Source organism: Lolium rigidum, chromosome 4, assembly GCF_022539505.1.
Source record: "Lolium rigidum isolate FL_2022 chromosome 4, APGP_CSIRO_Lrig_0.1, whole genome shotgun sequence".
Classification (NCBI taxonomy): Eukaryota; Viridiplantae; Streptophyta; class Magnoliopsida; order Poales; family Poaceae; genus Lolium; species Lolium rigidum.
The window spans coordinates 138,423,693-138,442,299 of NC_061511.1; positions in this window are offsets into that span (position 1 = coordinate 138,423,693).

The window sequence follows — 18,607 nt, forward strand, 5'->3', positions numbered from 1 at the left end:
CGAAGGGCCTATCTTTTACTTTATGTTGAGTCAGTAAACCTATTTCCCTCCATCTTAAGCAAGCAATTGAATTGTTGTGATCCAATCATCTATATTGTGATTCATTTAATCATGCCTTTATTCTTCCTTGTTTAGTACACGTTTTATCTGAATGAATATAGCTTTGAAGGTCATCAATGACTATGAGGAAATTATTATGATTGAGTATGCAAGTTTTGTTATAAGCTTCAATATAAGAGCACTGCTCAATGGGTAAGTATAATATGTTAACTGTTCTCTGACCAAGAACGAAGTTTGCCATCACCAATTATGATTTCCTATGTACCTTTATTTGTGATTTCCTTTTACTTGTTTCAAGTTGAATTATATGAGGAAGTTGTTCACTAGAATGTTTTGTGTGAATTAATATGATGCTTCTTGTCCGTATTTTATTTATCGACTCTTCACTCCATAAACATGTGGTCTTGTTTAATGAGCTCAGTTTCGCTTGGGGACAAGCGAAGTCTAAGCTTGGGGGGAGTTGATACGTCCATTTTGCATCGATATTTTGTATCATAATTTACTGTTATTCATTGATATCTTTTCATATTTAGAGATGATACTTATGTTATTTCATCTATTTTGCACGTTTCATGATCATTGGAGAATCGCGCACCGGAGTCAGGATTCTGCTGGAAAAAGCACCGTCAGAATGCAATATTTCGGAAGATCAGCAACTGACGGGAATTATACTGAAAATCCTATTTTTCCAGAAGACGGAGGTAGCCAAAAGGAGGAGCCGAGGAGGGCCGCCATGGCCCCCCATAGGCCGGCGCGGGCCCTGCCCTGGCCGCGCCGCCTTGTGGGGAGGGGCCCACAGCCCCCTCTGGCCTCCTCTCCTTCGCGTACTTCTTCGTCCTGAAAACCTAAGCTCTGGAGGATAGTCACGAAGAGTCACAGCCGCCTCTGCGGGGCGGAAAACACCAGAGAGAAAAGAGCTCTCCGGCAGGCTGAAATCCGCCGGGGAAATTCCCTCCCGGAGGGGGAAATCGACGCCATCGTCACCGTCATCGAGCTGTACATCATCTCCATCATCATCACCATCATATCCATCATCATCACCGCCATCTCCACCGCTCCACCTCGTCACCGTTGTAACAATTAGGGTTGGATCTTGATTGTTTGATAGGGGAAACTCTCCCGGTATTGATTTCTACTTGTTATTGATGCTATTGAGTGAAACCATTAAACCAAGGTTTATGTTCAGATTGTTATTCATCATCATATCACCTCTGATCATGTTCCATATGATGTCTCGTGAGTAGTTCGTTTAGTTCTTGAGGACATGGGTGAAGTCTAAATGTTAGTAGTGAATTATGTTGGTTAGTATTCAATGTTATGATATTTAAGTTGTGGTGTTATTCTTCTAGTGGTGTCATGTGAACGTCGACTACATGATACTTCAACATTTATGGGCCTAGGGGAATACATCTTGTATTCGTTTGCTAATTGCGGGGTTGCCGGAGTGACGAAACCCGAACCCCGTTGGTATATCGATGCGGGGAGGGATAGCGAGGATCTCGAGTTTAAGGTCGTGGTTAGATTTATCTTAATTACTTTCTTGTATTTGCGGATGCTTCCAAGGGGTATAATCACAAGTATGTATTAGTCCTAGGAAGGGAGGTGCATTAGCATAGGTTCACCCACACAACACTTATCAAAACAATGAAGATTAATCAGCTATATGAAGCGAAAGCACTAAACTAAATTCCCGTGTGTCCTCAAGAACGTTTGGTCATTATAAGTAAACAAACCGGCTTGTCCTTTGTGCTAAAAAGGATTGGGCCACTCACTGCAATTATTACTCTCGCATTTTACTTACTTGTACTTTATTCATCTGCTATATCAAAACCCCCTGAATACTTGTCTGTGAGCATTTACAGTGAATCCTTCATCGAAACTGCTTGTCAACACCTTCTGCTTCTCGTTGGGTTCGACACTCTTATTTATCGGAAGTACTACGATACACCCCCTATACTTGTGGGTCATCACATGTCACTTCAGAAATTATCCTTGTTATCGTTTACCTACTCGAGGGCGAGTAGGAACTAAGCTTGGGGATGCTTGATACGTCTCAAACGTATCTATAATTTCTTATGTTCCATGCTACTTTTATGATGATACTCACATGTTTTATACACATTATATGTCATATTTATGCATTTTCCGGCACTAACCTATTGACGAGATGCCGAAGAGCCGATTCTTTGTTTTACTGCTGTTTTTGGTTTTAGAAATCCTAGTAAGGAAATATTCTCGGAATTGGACGAAATCAACGCCCAGGGTCTTATTTTTCCACGAAGCTTCCAGAAGACCGAAAGGGAGACGAAGTGGGGCGACGAGGCGCCGCCACGCCAGGGCCGCGCGGCCAAGGGTGGGGCCGCGCCGCCCTGTTGTGTGGGGCCCTCGTGTCGCCCCTAAACCTACCCTTCCGCCTACTTAAAGCCTTCGTCGCGAAACCCCCAGTACCGAGAGCCACGATACGGAAAACCTTCCAGAGACGCCGCCGCCGCCAATCCCATATCAGGGGATTCAGGAGATCGCCTCCGGCACCCTGCCGGAGAGGGGAATCATCTCCCGGAGGTCTCTTCATCTCCATGATCGCCTCCGGATCAATGTGTGAGTAGTTCACCCCTGGACTATGGGTCCATAGCAGTAGCTAGATGGTTGTCTTCTCCTCATTGTGCTATCATGTTAGATCTTGTGAGCTACCTATCATGATCAAGATCATATATTTGTAATGCTACATGTTGTGTTTGTTGGGATCCGATGAATATTGAATACTATGTCAAGTTGATTATCAATCTATCATATATGTTGTTTATGTTCTTGCATGCTCTCCGTTGCTAGTAGAGGCTCCGGCCAAGTTGATACTTGTAACTCCAAGATGGAGTATTTATGCTCGATAGTGGGTTCATGCCTCCATTGAATCCGGGACAGTGACAGAAAGTTCTAAGGTTGTGGATGTGCTGTTGCCAATAGGGATAAAACATCGATGCTTTGTCTAAGGATATTTGTGTTGATTACATTACGCACCATACTTAATGCAATTGTCTGTTGTTTGCAACTTAATACTGGAAGGGGTTCGGATGATAACCTGAAGGTGGACTTTTTAGGCATAGATGCATGCTCTGGATAGCGGTCTATGTACTTTGTCGTAATGCCCGATGTCTACAGGTGCTTCTATTCTTGTAGACAGGTGTTGGGCCTCCAAGAGCGAGAGGTTTGTAGGACAGCAGCAAGTTTCCCTTAAGTGGATCACCCAAGGTTTATCGAACTCGGGGAGGAAGAGGTCAAAGATATTCCTCTCAAGCAACCCTGCAATCACGATACAAGAAGTCTCTTGTGTCCCCAACACACCTAATACACTTGTCGGATGTATAGGTGCACTAGTTCGGCGAAGAGATAGTGAAATACAAGTAGTATGGATGTATATGAGTGGTAATAACAATCTGAATAAAATATGGCAGCGAGTAAACATGCAACAGAACAGTAAATAAACGGAGATTGATGTTTGGAAACAAGGCCTAGGGATCATACTTTCACTAGTGGACACTCTCAACATTGATCACATAATAAAACCACTCTACACTCTCTTGTTGGATGATGAACACCACTAATTGCGTAGGGCTACAAGAGCACCTCAATGCCGGAGTTAACAAGCTCCACAACATTCGATGTTCATATTTAAATAACCTTAGAGTGCATGATAGATCATTGCAATTACACCAAGTACTAACATAGCATGCACACTGTCACCATCACACTATGAAGGAGGAATAGATCACATCAATACTATCATAGCAATAATTAACTTCATAATCTACAAGAGATTACAATCATAGCCTACTCCAAGTACTACATGATGCACACACTGTCACCGTTACACCATGGAGGAGGAATATAGTACTTTAATAACATCACTAGAGTAACACATAGATGAATAGTGATACAAAACACATATGAATCTCAATCATGTAAGGCAGCTCATGAGATCATTGTATTGAAGTACATAGGAGATAGATTAACCACATAGCTACCGGTACAGCCCTTAGCCTCGATGGAGAACTACTCCCTCCTCATGGGAGACAGCAGCGTTGATGAAGATGGCGGTGGTGTCGATGGAGATGCCTTCTGGGGGCACTTCCCTGTCCCGGCGGCGTGCCGGAACAGAGACTCCTATCCCCCAGATCTTGGCTTCGCGATGGCGGCGGCTCTGGAAGGTTTCTCATACCGTGGCTTTTCCGTCTCGAAGATTTAGGTCAGGGACATTTAAATAGGCGAAGAGGCAGAGTCGGAAGGCTGACGGGGGCACCACACAATAGGGGGGCGCACCCCCCTGGGCCGCGCCGCCCTATCATCTGGTGGCCATGTGGCCCACCTCTGGTCCTTCCCGGGTGTTCTGGAAGCTTCGTGGAATTCTAAGATGCTGGGCGTTGATTTCGTCCGATTCCGAGAATATTTCCTTACTAGGATTTCTGAAACCAAAAACAGCAGAAAATAGCAACTGGCCCTTCGGCATCTCGTCAATAGGTTAGTTCCGGAAAATGCATAAATATGACATATAATGTGTATAAAACATGTGAGTATCATGATAAAAGTAGCATGGAACATAAGAAATTATAGATACGTTTGAGACGTATCAAGCATCCCCAAGCTTAGTTCCTACTCGCCCTCGAGTAGGTAAACGATAACAAGGATAATTTCTGAAGTGACATGCTATCATAATCTTGATCATACTATTGTAAAGCATATGAGATGAATGCAGCGATTCGAAGCAATGATGAAGATAATGAGTAAACAAATGAATCATATAGCAAAGACTTTTCATGAATAATACTTTCAAGACAAGCATCAATAAGACTTGCATAAGAGTTACTCATAAAGCAATAAATTCAAAGTGAAGGTATTGAAGCAACACAAAGGAAGATATAAGTTTCAGCGGCTGCTTTCAACTTCAACATGTATATATCATGGATAATTGTCAACACAAAGTAATATAACAAATGCAATAGGTAAACATGTAAGAATCAATGCACACAGTTGACACAAGTGTTTGCTTCTGGGATAGAAAGAATAGGTAAACTGACTCAACAATAAAGTAGAAGAACGGCCCTTCGCAGAGGGAAGCAGGGATTAAATCATGTGCTAGAGCTTTTCAAGTTTTGAAATCATATAGAGAGCATACAAATAAAATTTTGAGAGGTGTTTGTTGTTGTCAACGAATGGTAGTGGGTACTCTAACTACCTTATCAACCAGACTTTCAAGAGCGGCTCCCATGAAGGACGTTATCTCTACCAAGCAAGGTAGATCATCCCTCTTCTCTTTTGTTTACACATGTACTTTAGTTTCATTATTTATGGATGACACTCCTCCCAACCTTTTGCTTACACAAGCCATGGCTAACCGAATCCTCGGGTGCCTTCCAACATTCACATACCATGGAGGAGTGTCTATTTGCAAAATTAAGTTGCTTATTGATGAATCAGAGCAAAAAATGTGAAGATAATTATTAATGCAAGTTGTAATTAATTGGGGCTGGGAACCCCATTGCTAGCTCTTTTTGCAAAATTATTGGATAAGCCACTAGTCCATTGTGAAAGTCTGTCAAAAGTAAATGACAAGATCGAAAGATAAAACACCACATACTTCCTCATGAGCTATAAAACATTGACACAAATAAGAGATAATAGCTTTTGAATTGTTTAAAGGTAGCACATGAAGTATTTGCTTGGAATGGCAGAGAAATACCTTGTGGTAGGTAGGTATGGTGGACACAAATGGCATAGTTTTTAGCTCAAGGATTTGGATGCACGAGAAGAATTCCTCTCAATACAAGGCTAGGCTAGCAAGGTTGTTTGAAGCAAACTCAAGTATAAAACGGTGCAGCAAGACTCACATATGAACATATTGTAAGCATTATAAGACTTTACATCGTCTTCCTTGTTGTTCAAACACCTTAACCAAAAAATATCTAGACTCTAGAGAGACCAATCACGCAAACCAAATTTTAACAAGCTCTATGTAGTTCTTCATTAATGGGTGCAAAGTACATGATGCAAGAGCTTAAACATGATCTATATGAGCACAACAATTGCCAAGTATCACATTATTCAAGACATTATACCATTTACCACATGAAGCATTTTCTGTTCCAACCAAATAGCAATAAATGCAGCAGCTTTTAACCTTCGCCATGAACATTAAAAGTAAAGCTAAGAACATATGTGTTCATACGAAACAGCGGAGCGTGTCTCTCTCCCACACAAGCATGTATTTATTCAGAGAATGAAAATAACAAAACGAAAATAAAATAAAAGCACACAGACGCTCCAAGTAAAGTACATAAGATGTGACCGAATAAAAATATAGTTTCAAGAGAAGAAACCTGATAAGTTGTCGATGAAGAAGGGGATGCCTTGAGCATCCCCAAGCTTAGATGCTTGAGTATTCTTGAAATATGCAGGGATGAACCACGGGGGCATCCCCAAGCTTAGACTTTTCACTCTTCTTGATCATATTGTATCATCCTCCTCTCTTGACGCTTGAAAACTTCCTCCACACCAAACTTAAAACAAACTCATTAGAGGGTTAGTGCATAATCAAAAATTCACATGTTCAGAGGTGACACAATAATTCTTAACACTTCTGGACATTGCACTAAGCTACTGGAGGTTAATGGAACAAAGAAATCCATCCAACACAGCAAAATAGGCAATGCGGAATAAAAGGCAGAATCTGTCAAAACAGAACAGTCCGTAAAGACGAATTTTTTTGAGGCACCAGACTTAATCAGATGAAAATGCTCAAATTGAATGAAAGTTGCGTACATATCTGAGGATCACGCACGTAAATTGGCAGTTTTTTCTGAGTTACATACAGAGAGGCATATTGAAATTCGTGACAGCAAGAAATCTGTTTCTGCGCAGCAATCCAAATCTAGTATTGACTTTACAATCAAAGACTTTACTTGGCACAACAATGCAATAAAATAAAGATAAGGAGAGGTTGCTACAGTAGTAACAACTTCCAAGACTCAAATATAAAACAAAATTACTGTAGTAAAATAAAGACATGGGTTATCTCCCAAGAAGTGCTTTCTTTATAGCCATTAAGATGGGCTCAGCTGTTTTAATGATGCACTCGCAAGAAACAAGAGTTGAAGCAAAAGAGAGTATCAAGAAGCAAATTCAAAACAAATTTAAGCCTAACATGCTTCCTATGCATAGGAATCTTGTAAATAGACAAATTCATGAAGCATGATGCAACAAGCATAGAAAGATAAAACAAGTATAACTTCAAAAATTTCAGCATATAGAGAGGTGTTTTAGTAACATGAAAATTTCTACAACCATATTTTCCTCTCTCATAATAATTTCCAATAGCATCATGAGCAAACTCAACAATATAACTATCAAATGAAACATTCTTATCATGAGTCTCATGCATAAAATTATTACTACTCCCAACATAAGCATAGTCATTCTTATTAATTGTAGTGGGAGCAAATTCAACAAAGTAGCTATCATTATTATTCTCATCAAGTGTAGGAGGCATAGTATTATCATCATAAAAATTACTCTCCATAGTAGGTGGCACCAAAAGACCACTATCATTATAATAATCATAAATGGGAGGCAAAGTATCATCAAAGAAAATTTTCTCCTCAATGCTTGGGGTACTAAAAATATCATGCTCATCAAAATCAGCTTCCCTAAGCTTATAATTTTCCATAGCATTAGCAACAATGGTGTTCAAAGCATTCATATTAATAACATTCCCATTAGCATGCATATAAAGTTCCATGGGTTTTTTAATTCTCTCTTCAAACACATCATGTCCTAATTCAAGATAAAGTTCATAAAGATCTCTCATATTTTTGTTGTTTTCCATTATGCCTTACTAGTGTAAACAAGAAACAAAAGATGCAATTGAAGGATCTAAAGGAAATAGCTTCGAGCACACACACAACGGCAACAGAAAAGTACTTAGTTACCTGGGACCGGAGTATGAGTGCCTTTTACCTTTCCTCCCCGGCAACGGCGCTAGAAAAGTGCTTGATGTCTGCGGGTGCTTCTATTCTTGTAGACAGTGTTGGGCCTCCAAGGGCAGAGGTTTGTAGGACAGCAGCAAGTTTCCCTTAAGTGGATCACCCAAGATTTATTGAACTCAGGGAGGAAGAGGTCAAAGATATTCCTCTCAAGCAACCCTGCAATCACGATACAAGAAGTCTCTTGTGTCCCCAACACACCTAATACACTTGTCAGATGTATAGGTGCACTAGTTCGGCGAAGAGATAGTGAAATACAAGTAGTATGGATGTATATGAGTGGTAATAACAATCTGAATAAAATATGGCAGCGAGTAAACATGCAACAAAACAATAAATAAACGGAGATTTGATGTTTGGAAACAAGGCCTAGGGATCGTACTTTCACTAGTGGACACTCTTAACATTGATCACATAATAAAACCACTCTACACTCTCTTGTTGGATGATGAACACCACTAATTGCGTAGGGCTACAAGAGCATCTCAATGCCAGAGTTAACAAGCTCCACAACATTCGATGTTCATATTTAAATAACCTTAGAGTGCATGATAGATCATTGCAATTACACCAAGTACTAACATAGCATGCACACTGTCACCATCACACTATGAAGGAGGAATAGATCACATCAATACTATCATAGCAATAATTAACTTCATAATCTACAAGAGATTACAATCATAGCCTACTCCAAGTACTACATGATGCACACACTGTCACCGTTACACCATGGAGGAGGAATAGAGTACTTTAATAACATCACTAGAGTAACACATAGATGAATAGTGATACAAAACTCATATGAATCTCAATCATGTAAGGCAACTAATGAGATCATTGTATTGAAGTACATAGGAGAGAGATTAACCACATAGCTACCGGTACAGCCCTTAGCCTCGATGGAGAACTACTCCCTCCTCATGGGAGACAGCAGCGTTGATGAAGATGGCGGTGGTGTCAATGGAGATGCCTTCCGGGGGCACTTCCCCGTCCCGGCGGCGTGCCGGAACAGAGACACCTATCCCCCCAGATCTTGGCTTCGCGATGGCGGCGGCTCTGGAAGGTTTCTCGTACCGTGGCTTTTCCGTCTCGAAGATTTAGGTCAGGGACCTTTAAATAGGCGAAGAGGCGGAGTCGGAAGGCTGACGGGGGCGCCACACAATAGGCTGACGGGGGCGCCGCCCTATCATCTGGTGGCCCTGTGGCCCACCTCTGGTCCTTCCCGGGTGTTCTGGAAGCTTCGTGGAGTTCTAAGATGCTAGGCGTTGATTTCGTCCGATTCCGAGAATATTTCCTTACTAGGATTTCTGAAACCAAAAATAGCAGAAAACAGCAACTGGCCCTTCGGCATCTCGTCAATAGGTTAGTTCTGGAAAATGCATAAATATGACACATAATGTGTATTAAACATGTGAGTATCATCATAAAAGTAGCATGGAACATAAGAAATTATAGATACGTTTGAGACGTATCAATGCCCTGATTAAATCTCATAGTACTCATCATGATATATGTATGTGCATTGTTATGCCTTCTTTATTTGTCAATTGCCCAACTGTAATTTGTTCACCCAACATGCTATTTATCTTATGGGAGAGACACCACTAGTGAACTGTGGACCCCGGTCCATTCTTTAAATCTAAAATACAATCTACTGCAATTGTTCTTTACTGTTCTTGGCAAACAAACATCATCTTCCACACTATACATCTAATCCTTTGCTTACAGCAAGCCGGTGAGATTGACAACCTCACTGTTACATTGGGGAAAGTACTTTGATTGCGGAATCCCTGGTGTTGCGCTGCACTACACTCCGCCACCAACAACCTTCACGTGTTCCTTGACTCCTACTGGTTCGATAACCTTGGTTTCTTACTGAGGGAAAACTTGTTGATGTGCGCATCACACCTTCCTCTTGGGGTTCCCAACGGACGTGTGTCTTACACGCCATCACTCCCCTGATTAAACTCTTGCTCTGTTGCTGTAATTAAACCTTGATATAATCTAGGCCTGTTTTATACTTGCTATGTTGCCAGTGCCAATACTCTTTTTGAATGTAATATACGTGCAGCGCTCCCGATGGGAGTTTCTACCAATGCTTTTCTGAATTCAGAGTTGTGCTGCAAACTCCTCCAACTTCTTCCCGTGCCGATTCTTCTTTGAATTCTTCGACTAATGATGAGTCCAATCTTGTTTGTCGTTTGCGTGATCCAATAACCCGGCTGAACAAAGACATAGTCACCCTTCACGTGATGGAGGCACTAATAAAGAGAAAAGCGAGATTGCCACTGCGATTGTACAACACGCTCTTGACCGTCTTCATATTGCTACTGAAAGTTTGAGCTGTAAGTGTCCGTCCATATTTTGAATTTTATTGAGGCTTGAACACCCCTTGACAGATTTTTACTTCTCAACAGTCGTGGCTTCTGATTTGGCAGAAGAGAACAAAAGGATCCACGAAAAGATCGTGGCGATGACCAATGTTGCTCACCCGAAGCATGAATTGTGGTCCCATCGACCGAAGGCTATTGTTGTGGCCAAATTTGAGCATCGAGCAGAGAAGGTGCATTATTATTTTGACAAGTATCATGCTCATCTCTCGATGGTATGGAGGACCTTGTTTCCTTTGGACCAAGCACCCGAGACTTTATCTGCTATGTTTACCCGATTCAAGACTCCAGAGAGGATTCGACTGTTGGTGCGGAAGGAACTCCTGGCCGACGCTGAACTTGCTCTTGCTTCAGTTTTAGCGTGTCATCCGACTTTAGATTTGGAGACCATAGCGAATACCAGTAGGAGATTAGAACAATATTATGACATTGCCAGAAATCCCGCATATACTATCATCTCTCGGATGGAAACATGCATTGAGAGAGACCTGAAGGCCCGAGAAGACCAAGGAAACCTGCCATAAAGTTATGTGCACATATATATGTAATGACCTTGTATTCACAAGGGGTAGTCCCGCATGTAACTTAACGTGTGGTTTACACACCGTGTACTTTTGGTGAATTTGCTAATTTGATTAATAATTCTTTGTCGAGGGCGGCTGAGTGATCAAGTCAGCGTGCTCTCCCGACGACTCCGTTGTAATTGCAAGTTTATTGTGGAGCCGATGTGTAAGTTCTGTAAGAGCGACACCCATCGATTAAACGAGGGATTTAGGCGCTTGGCTTCGTTACACGGTGCGCCGGTTTGAGCCTTGTTTGTAATGGTATGCCCATCGACTGCAGCACTCGCGTATTTTCTCGAGGCTTGGATGGATTGTTTGCGTACAGGAACTAGCGCTCCCGATGGGAGTATTAGTTAGTGATACTGTAAGGGCATATTTTTGGCCAAAGCTCCCGATGGGAGTAAGAGACAATAACGGAGGGTTCGAACTGTTGTTCGAGTAGTACTGCCTGAAACAATAGGGGTGGAAACCCAATCAGAAATTTTATTCATAATATAAGACAAGCTAAGGAGCTGCCATATAACAAGTAGAGGATAGCTGTATCCTATGCGTAGAATCGTCGCAAATGTGAGACATTCCAGGGATTTTCAACGTCTTCACCCGATGGTGGATTCTTGAGTCGATAAGCTCCCCCTGGTATCATTTTAGTGATGATGAATGACCCTTCCCATGGAGATTCGAGCTTCAGAGATCTTTCTTGTTTTTGTCGCAGTACCATGTCTTCAACGCTGAAGCTTCGACTGCGTACTCATCGACTGTGGTAGTTTCTCAACGCCTGCTCGTACACCGTTGTTCTTGCCAAGGCGATGTCCCGAGCTTCGTCGAGGAGATCCATGGCATCTTGCAGCGCATTGTTGGAAGTTGCTTTCGTGTACGCAGTCACCCGAGGGGCTTCGAATCGAACGTCGGCTGGCAAAACTGCTTCGGCTCCGTAGACCAGAAATAATGGGGTATATTGAGTTGATGTGTTGGGTGTAGTACGCAGACTCCAAAATACAGACGGTAATTCTTCAACCCAAGCTCCATATGCACCCGTGAGGCGCTTTTTGAGGCCATCTCCTATTAGGCCATTGATCCTTTCGACTTGACCATTGGTTTGAGGATGTGCCACTGAGGCAAATTTTAGTCTGATACCACCGTCGTCGCAAAATTTCCGGAAATTTTTGGAGTCGAAGTTACTTCCATTGTCTGTAACGATGCTGTGAGGCATGCCGAAGCGACAAGTTATTCCCTTGAAGAACTGGACGGTGGTTTCAGCTTTTTGATTTCTGACAGGTACATCCTCGATCAATTTGGTAAACTTGTCGACTGCAACCAGTAGATACGTATGACCCCCAGGCAATGATCTTGGCAGTGGTCCAACTTGGTCCAGTCCCCATTGCGCAAAGGGCCAAGCGAGAGGTATGGTCATCAGATCTGTTGCAGGAGCGTGCGGTTTTGGTGCAAAACGCTGACAAGGGTCGCACTTCCGTACCAGGTCTCGAGCATCCGAAGCTGTCGTCGGCCAGTAAAATCCTGCTCTAAAAGCTTTCGCCACAAGGGCCCTGCTGCCTGCTTGGTGACCACAAGTTCCTTCATGTATCTCGCGTAGCAGGGCCTTCCCGTCGTCGATGGCAATGCACCTTTGAAAGATACTAGAAATACTACGTTTGTAGAGTTCTCCGTTTACTACAGTGAAGGCTTTTGATCATCTCACAATTCGCCTGGCTTCCACTGGGTCCTCTGGTAATCGCTGCTCTATTAGGTATGCTAAAAAAGGCTTGGTCCATAGTGGTTCGAGGAGGAGGACCTGCTCTGTCGATTGTGATGGAGATCCTTCGACAGTTTGCTGCAGGCTTGAGTCGTCAGCCGACAATTTTGGAGGTGTCGATGTTTTCTCCTTGATTGATCGCTGAGCAATAACTTCATAGAATACTCCGTCTGGAATAGGGGAGCACATGGATCCAATGTTTGCCAGGGCATCTGCTTCCTCATTGCTGGCTCTGCCGATGTGTTTGAGTTCGCACCCTTCAAATTTGGCTTCCATATTCTGGTATAATTGACGGTAGGCAATCATATTATCGCTGACTGCGTCGCATAAATTCATCGACTGCTGCACCACCAGATTCGAGTCTCCGTAAATTTCCAGGCGTGTTGCTCCACATGCTTTTGCCATCCTCATTCCACGCAATAGTGCTTCATATTCCGCTTCGTTATTTGTCGGCAGGGGGAAGTTCATGCGCAGGATATACTTCATCTTGTCTCCTTGTGGTGATATCAGTATAACTCCCGCTCCTGCGCCTGTGCTCCGCTTCGATCCGTCAAAGTACATTGTCCATGAGCCAGACATGTCGGGTGCTGCCGGAGTTTGTGACTGGATCCAGTCTGCCACGAAATCTGGGAGAACTTGAGATTTGATTATTGTCCGATTGATGTAGGTTATGTCGTGTGGTGCTATCTCGATGGCCCATTGTGATACTCGACCCGTAGCTTCTGGGTTGGTAAGTATATTCTTCAATGGTGCTTCGCTTACCACAATAATCGGGTGCTCCGTGAAATAATGGCGCAGCTTACGAGCTGTTCTCCATACCGCGTATGCCAACTTCTGGTGATGGGGATATCTCTGTTTTGCTGGCGTGAGTACTTCACTGAGGTAGTAAACGGGTCGTTGCACATCATGAACTCTTCCTGCCTCCTCTCGTTCAACAACTAGGACGCTACTAAAGACTTGCACCGTTGCTGCTATGTACATGAGCAATGTTTCCTTTTCTCGTGGAGTTACAAGTACTGGAGATGTCGATTAGATCTTCTTTAGGTTATCGAAAGATTCCTGCGCCTCGTTTGTCCACTCGAACTTTTCTGACTTCGTCATCAAGTTATAGAAGGGCAAGGCTTTCTCTCCTTGCTTTGCGATGAATCTGCTGGGCGCTGCTAGCCATCCTGCCAACTGCTGCACTTGGTGCAAATTCTTTGGCGGCTCCATATCGATAATAGCTTTGATCTTCAAAGGGTTGGCCTCTATCCCTCTGGCTGAGATGAAGTACCCGAGTACTTGTCCTTCTGGCACCCCGAAGAAACATTTCTTCGGTTTTAGCTTGATTTTGTACCTATCGAGATTGTCGAAGGTTTCTCGCAGATCTTCGATAAGAGTGGCAGTGTGCTTGGTCTTGACCACGATATCATCGATGTAGACCTCGATATTCCTTCCGATCTGCTCTCCAAGAAAGGCTTGCATACACCGCTGATAGGTCGCTCCTGCGTTTTTCAACCCGAAAGTCATAACGTCGTAATAGAAAATGCCGTGCGGGGTGATGAACGCAGTTAAGTCTTGGTCCTCTTTCTTCAGCTTGATCTGGTTATATCCGGAGTACGCATCGACAAAAGAGAGACGATCACATCCTGATGTAGAATCGACTATCTGGTCAATGCGAGGCAGCGGGAAGTGGTCCTTAGGGCAATGCTTATTGAGACTTGTGTAATCGATACACATGCGAAGAGCTGTTGTATCTTTCTTTGGCACCATGACTGGGTTGGCTACCCACTCGGCTTCTTTAAGCTCCCGAATGAATCCAGCCTTGCGGAGCCGACTAATTTCTTCCCCGATTGCTTTTCTCTTCGGCTCTGAAAACCAGCGCATCGTCTGTTGTACAGGTTTGGCTTTTGGGTCAACATTGAGGGCGTGCTCAGACGGCGCCAATTGTCGAGGGTACTCCTCGGCAATGCCCTCCGTTTGGGGCTTAGGGTAGATGGAATCCTGTAGGCTGACACGAGACATCGGTTATCAAACAAGCGGGGAAAGCGATTTACCCAGGTTCGGGGCCCTCGATGAGGTAAAACCCTTACGTCCTGCTTGTCTGATCTTGATTATGAAAATATCGGGTTACAATGGGGTGCCGAAGGTTTCGGCTATGATCTCGTCGAGAGGCTAAGTACTATGAGTCCCTAGCTCTAGACTTCTGGTGGCTAAAATTACTAAGATTGCGCGTGTGTCTCGGCAGCCCCTCTCCTGGCCCTTATATAGGGGGCCAAGTCTCGAGAGATCTGTCCGGGTACGACTAGGTTACAAAGGACCCTAGTTCTAGACTTTTCTTGTATCCTCCGCTTCTTCGTTTTGTTCTTCAAGGAACCTTCTTCGGCACCAACGTAGTGGCCCACCTTGCCATCGGGTGTCTTCATGGGCCTCCAGTTGGGCCGTACAGGATAGGGCAATAACAGTTACCCGAAGGGTAATGCCCACGTCAGCTGATAACCCCAATTGGTAGCCGACATGTATTGTCGGCTACTATTTAGGGGTCAACGGTGGAGATGCTCTTAGGTATTGCATTGATCCTATTAATTAGAAGTTTAAAAAGGAATTCGACTTTCACCCGTCTTAGTCTAAGGATCTTCAAAGTTTTTTTAGGTCAGGTTGATACTAGTGAAATAATATAGCTACTAGCATGGCAGTGGAATGGCGGAGGCGCATAGATAAGCGTTATCTGTTCGATGTGGGGGAACATCAGCTATCTTCTTCACCATCCGGCCTACTCTACTTAAAACAATGAATATGGGCATTCCACTCATTGCAACATATAATCCCTGCTTGCAGCATTTTTTGTTCACTTGCAACATCGTCGCAAATAGATCTTCGCAAAGTCTTGTTGAAAATCAACTAAAACCGTAAAATATGCACATGCGATAATTTTTTTGGGTGTGCAACAAATCTCCATTGGTTGCAGTGAATAACGTTGAAAAAGTGTCATGCCGCATGTAGCATATGTACCGGCCGTAGACAACATCCCCGACATACATTTGTAGCATTAGAAAAATGACCTTGAAGCAAACAACCATAATCGTTGTAACATGTTACACGTGGGTTCACAATAAAAACGACACTTGCACCGTGTCAAAACTCCCCTTGCAACATCAAACTTGTTGGATCTAGAGTGTCCATATATATTCAACCCTTCCAGCCTATGTTCATCTTTGAGTTGTTTCATGGAGAATCTCCCAATATGAGATCCAACTCCTCGAATGGAGGAAGCATTCCCTAGCTCTCCAAATCCACATGCACTTTGGCTCTCGCGTCGCCTCCTTCGTCGGAGGCGGAAGGGATATCGACGGTCGGTGGAATTCCTTAGAGTACTGATGTCTACGCACGCTTCTATTCCTGTAGACAGTGTTGGGCCTCCAAGAGCAGAGGTTTGTAGAACAGCAGCAAGTTTCCCTTAAGTGGATCACCCAAGGTTATCGAACTCAGGGAGGAAGAGGACAAATATATCCCTCTCAAGCAACCCTGTAATCACGATACAAGAAGTCTCTTGTGTCCCCAACACACCTAATACACTTGTCAGATGTATAGGTGCACTAGTTCGGCGAAGAGATAGTGAAATACAAGTGGTATGAATGAATATGAGCAGTGGTAATGGCGCCAGAAAAGTGCTTGCTGGCGTGCAGTTGATGGTAGTAATATTGCAGGAAGTAAAGATGCAGTAAAACAGTAAACAAGCGATGATTGCAGTATTTGGAAACAAGGCATAGGGATCATACTTTCACTAGTGGAGACTCTCAACATTGTAATCATAATTGAATATAAATATAAGCACTTCACTATGCTACTCTGAATTACTCTTTGGCAAGATAACGAACTCTAATTCATCATGTAGGCAAACCTTAAAGATGTATTCCCAAGTACTAATGAACACCCCACGCTGTCACTTTGAGCATTCACAGGAGGTACTAACACACCACAATTTCATAGAGACATCCAACTCAAATCATAACTCGGTGAATAAGTATTCCGTGAAATATAGCCTAAGAGACCCACACGGTGCACACACTGTCACCTTTACACACGTGGGACAAGGAGTCTCCGGAGATCACATAAGTAAAATCCACTTGAATAGCATAACGACATCTAGATTACAAACTCATCATATGGATCTCAATCATGTAAACCAGCTCATGAGATCATTGTATTGAAGTACATAGGAGAGAGATTAACCACATAGCTACCGGTACAGCCCTTAGCCTCGATGGAGAACTACTCCCTCATCATGGGAGATAGCAGCGTTGATGAAGATGGCGGTGGTGTTGATGGAGAAGCCTTCCCGGGGCACTTCCCCGTCCCGGCGGCGTGCCGGAACAGAGACTCCTGTCCCCCAGATCTTGGCTTCGCGATGGCGGCGGCTCTGGAAGGTTTCTCGTACTGTGGCTTTTCCGTCTCGAGGTTTTAGGTCAGGGACCTTTAAATAGGCGAAGAGGCGGAGTCGGAGGGCTGACGAGGCAACGAGACAGTAGGGGGCGCGGCCCCCCCTCTGGCCGCGCCAGGGTGGCGTGTGGGGCCCACAGGGCCCTCCTCTGGTGACTCTCGGGTGTTCTGGAAGCTTCGTGGAAAAATAGGATGCTGGGCATTGATTTCGTCCGATTCCGAGAATATTTCCTTACTAGGATTTCTGGAACCAAAAACAGCAGAAAACAGCAACTGGCCCTTCGCCATCTCGTCAATAGGTTAGTTCTGGAAAACGCATAAATATGACATATAATGTGTATAAAACATGTGAGTATCATCAATAAAGTAGCATGAAACATAAGAAATTATAGATACGTTTGAGACGTATCAAGCATCCCCAAGCTTAGTTCCTACTCGCCCTCGAGTAGGTAAACGATAACAAGGATAATTTCTGAAGTGACATGCTATCATAATCTTGATCAATACTATTGTAAAGCATATGAGATGAATGCAGAGATTCGAAGCAATGATGAAGATAATGAGTAAACTAATGAATCATATAGCAAAGACTTTTCATGAATAATACTTTCAAGACAAGCATCAATAAGACTTGCATAAGAGTTACTCATAAAGCAATAAGTTCAAAGTAAAGGCATTGAAGCAACACAAAGGAAGATAAAGTTTCAGCGGTTGCTTTCAACTTCAACATATATATCTCATGGATAATTGTCAACACAAAGTAATATAACAAGTGCAATAGGTAAACATGTAAGAATCAATGCACACAGTTGACACAAGTGTTTGCTTACGGGATAGAAAGAATAGGTAAACTGACTCAACAATAAAGTAAAAGAATGGCCCTTCGCGAGAGGAAGCAGGGATTAAATCATGTGCTAGAGCTTTTTAAGTTTTGAAATCATATAGAGAGCATAAAAGTAAAGTTTTGAGAGGTGTTTGTTGTTGTCAACGAATGGTAGTGGGCACTCTAACTACCTCATCAACCAGACTTTCAAGAGCGGCTCCCATGAAGGACGTTATCTCTACCAGCAAGGTAGATCATCCCTCTTCTCTTTTGTTAACACATGTATTTTAGTTTCATTATTTATGGATGATACTCCTCCCAACCTTTTGCTTACACAATCCATGGCTAACCGAATCCTCGGGTGCCTTCCAACATTCACATACCATGAAGGAGTGTCTATTTGCAAAATTAAGTTGCTTACTGATAGATCAGGGCAAAACACGTGAAGAGAATTATTAATGCAAGTTAATTAATCGGGGATGGGCACCCCATTGCCAGCTCTTTTTGCAAAGTTATCCTATATAACTAAGTAATTCATCCCCACTAAGCTATTTCTCTCAACATGCAAC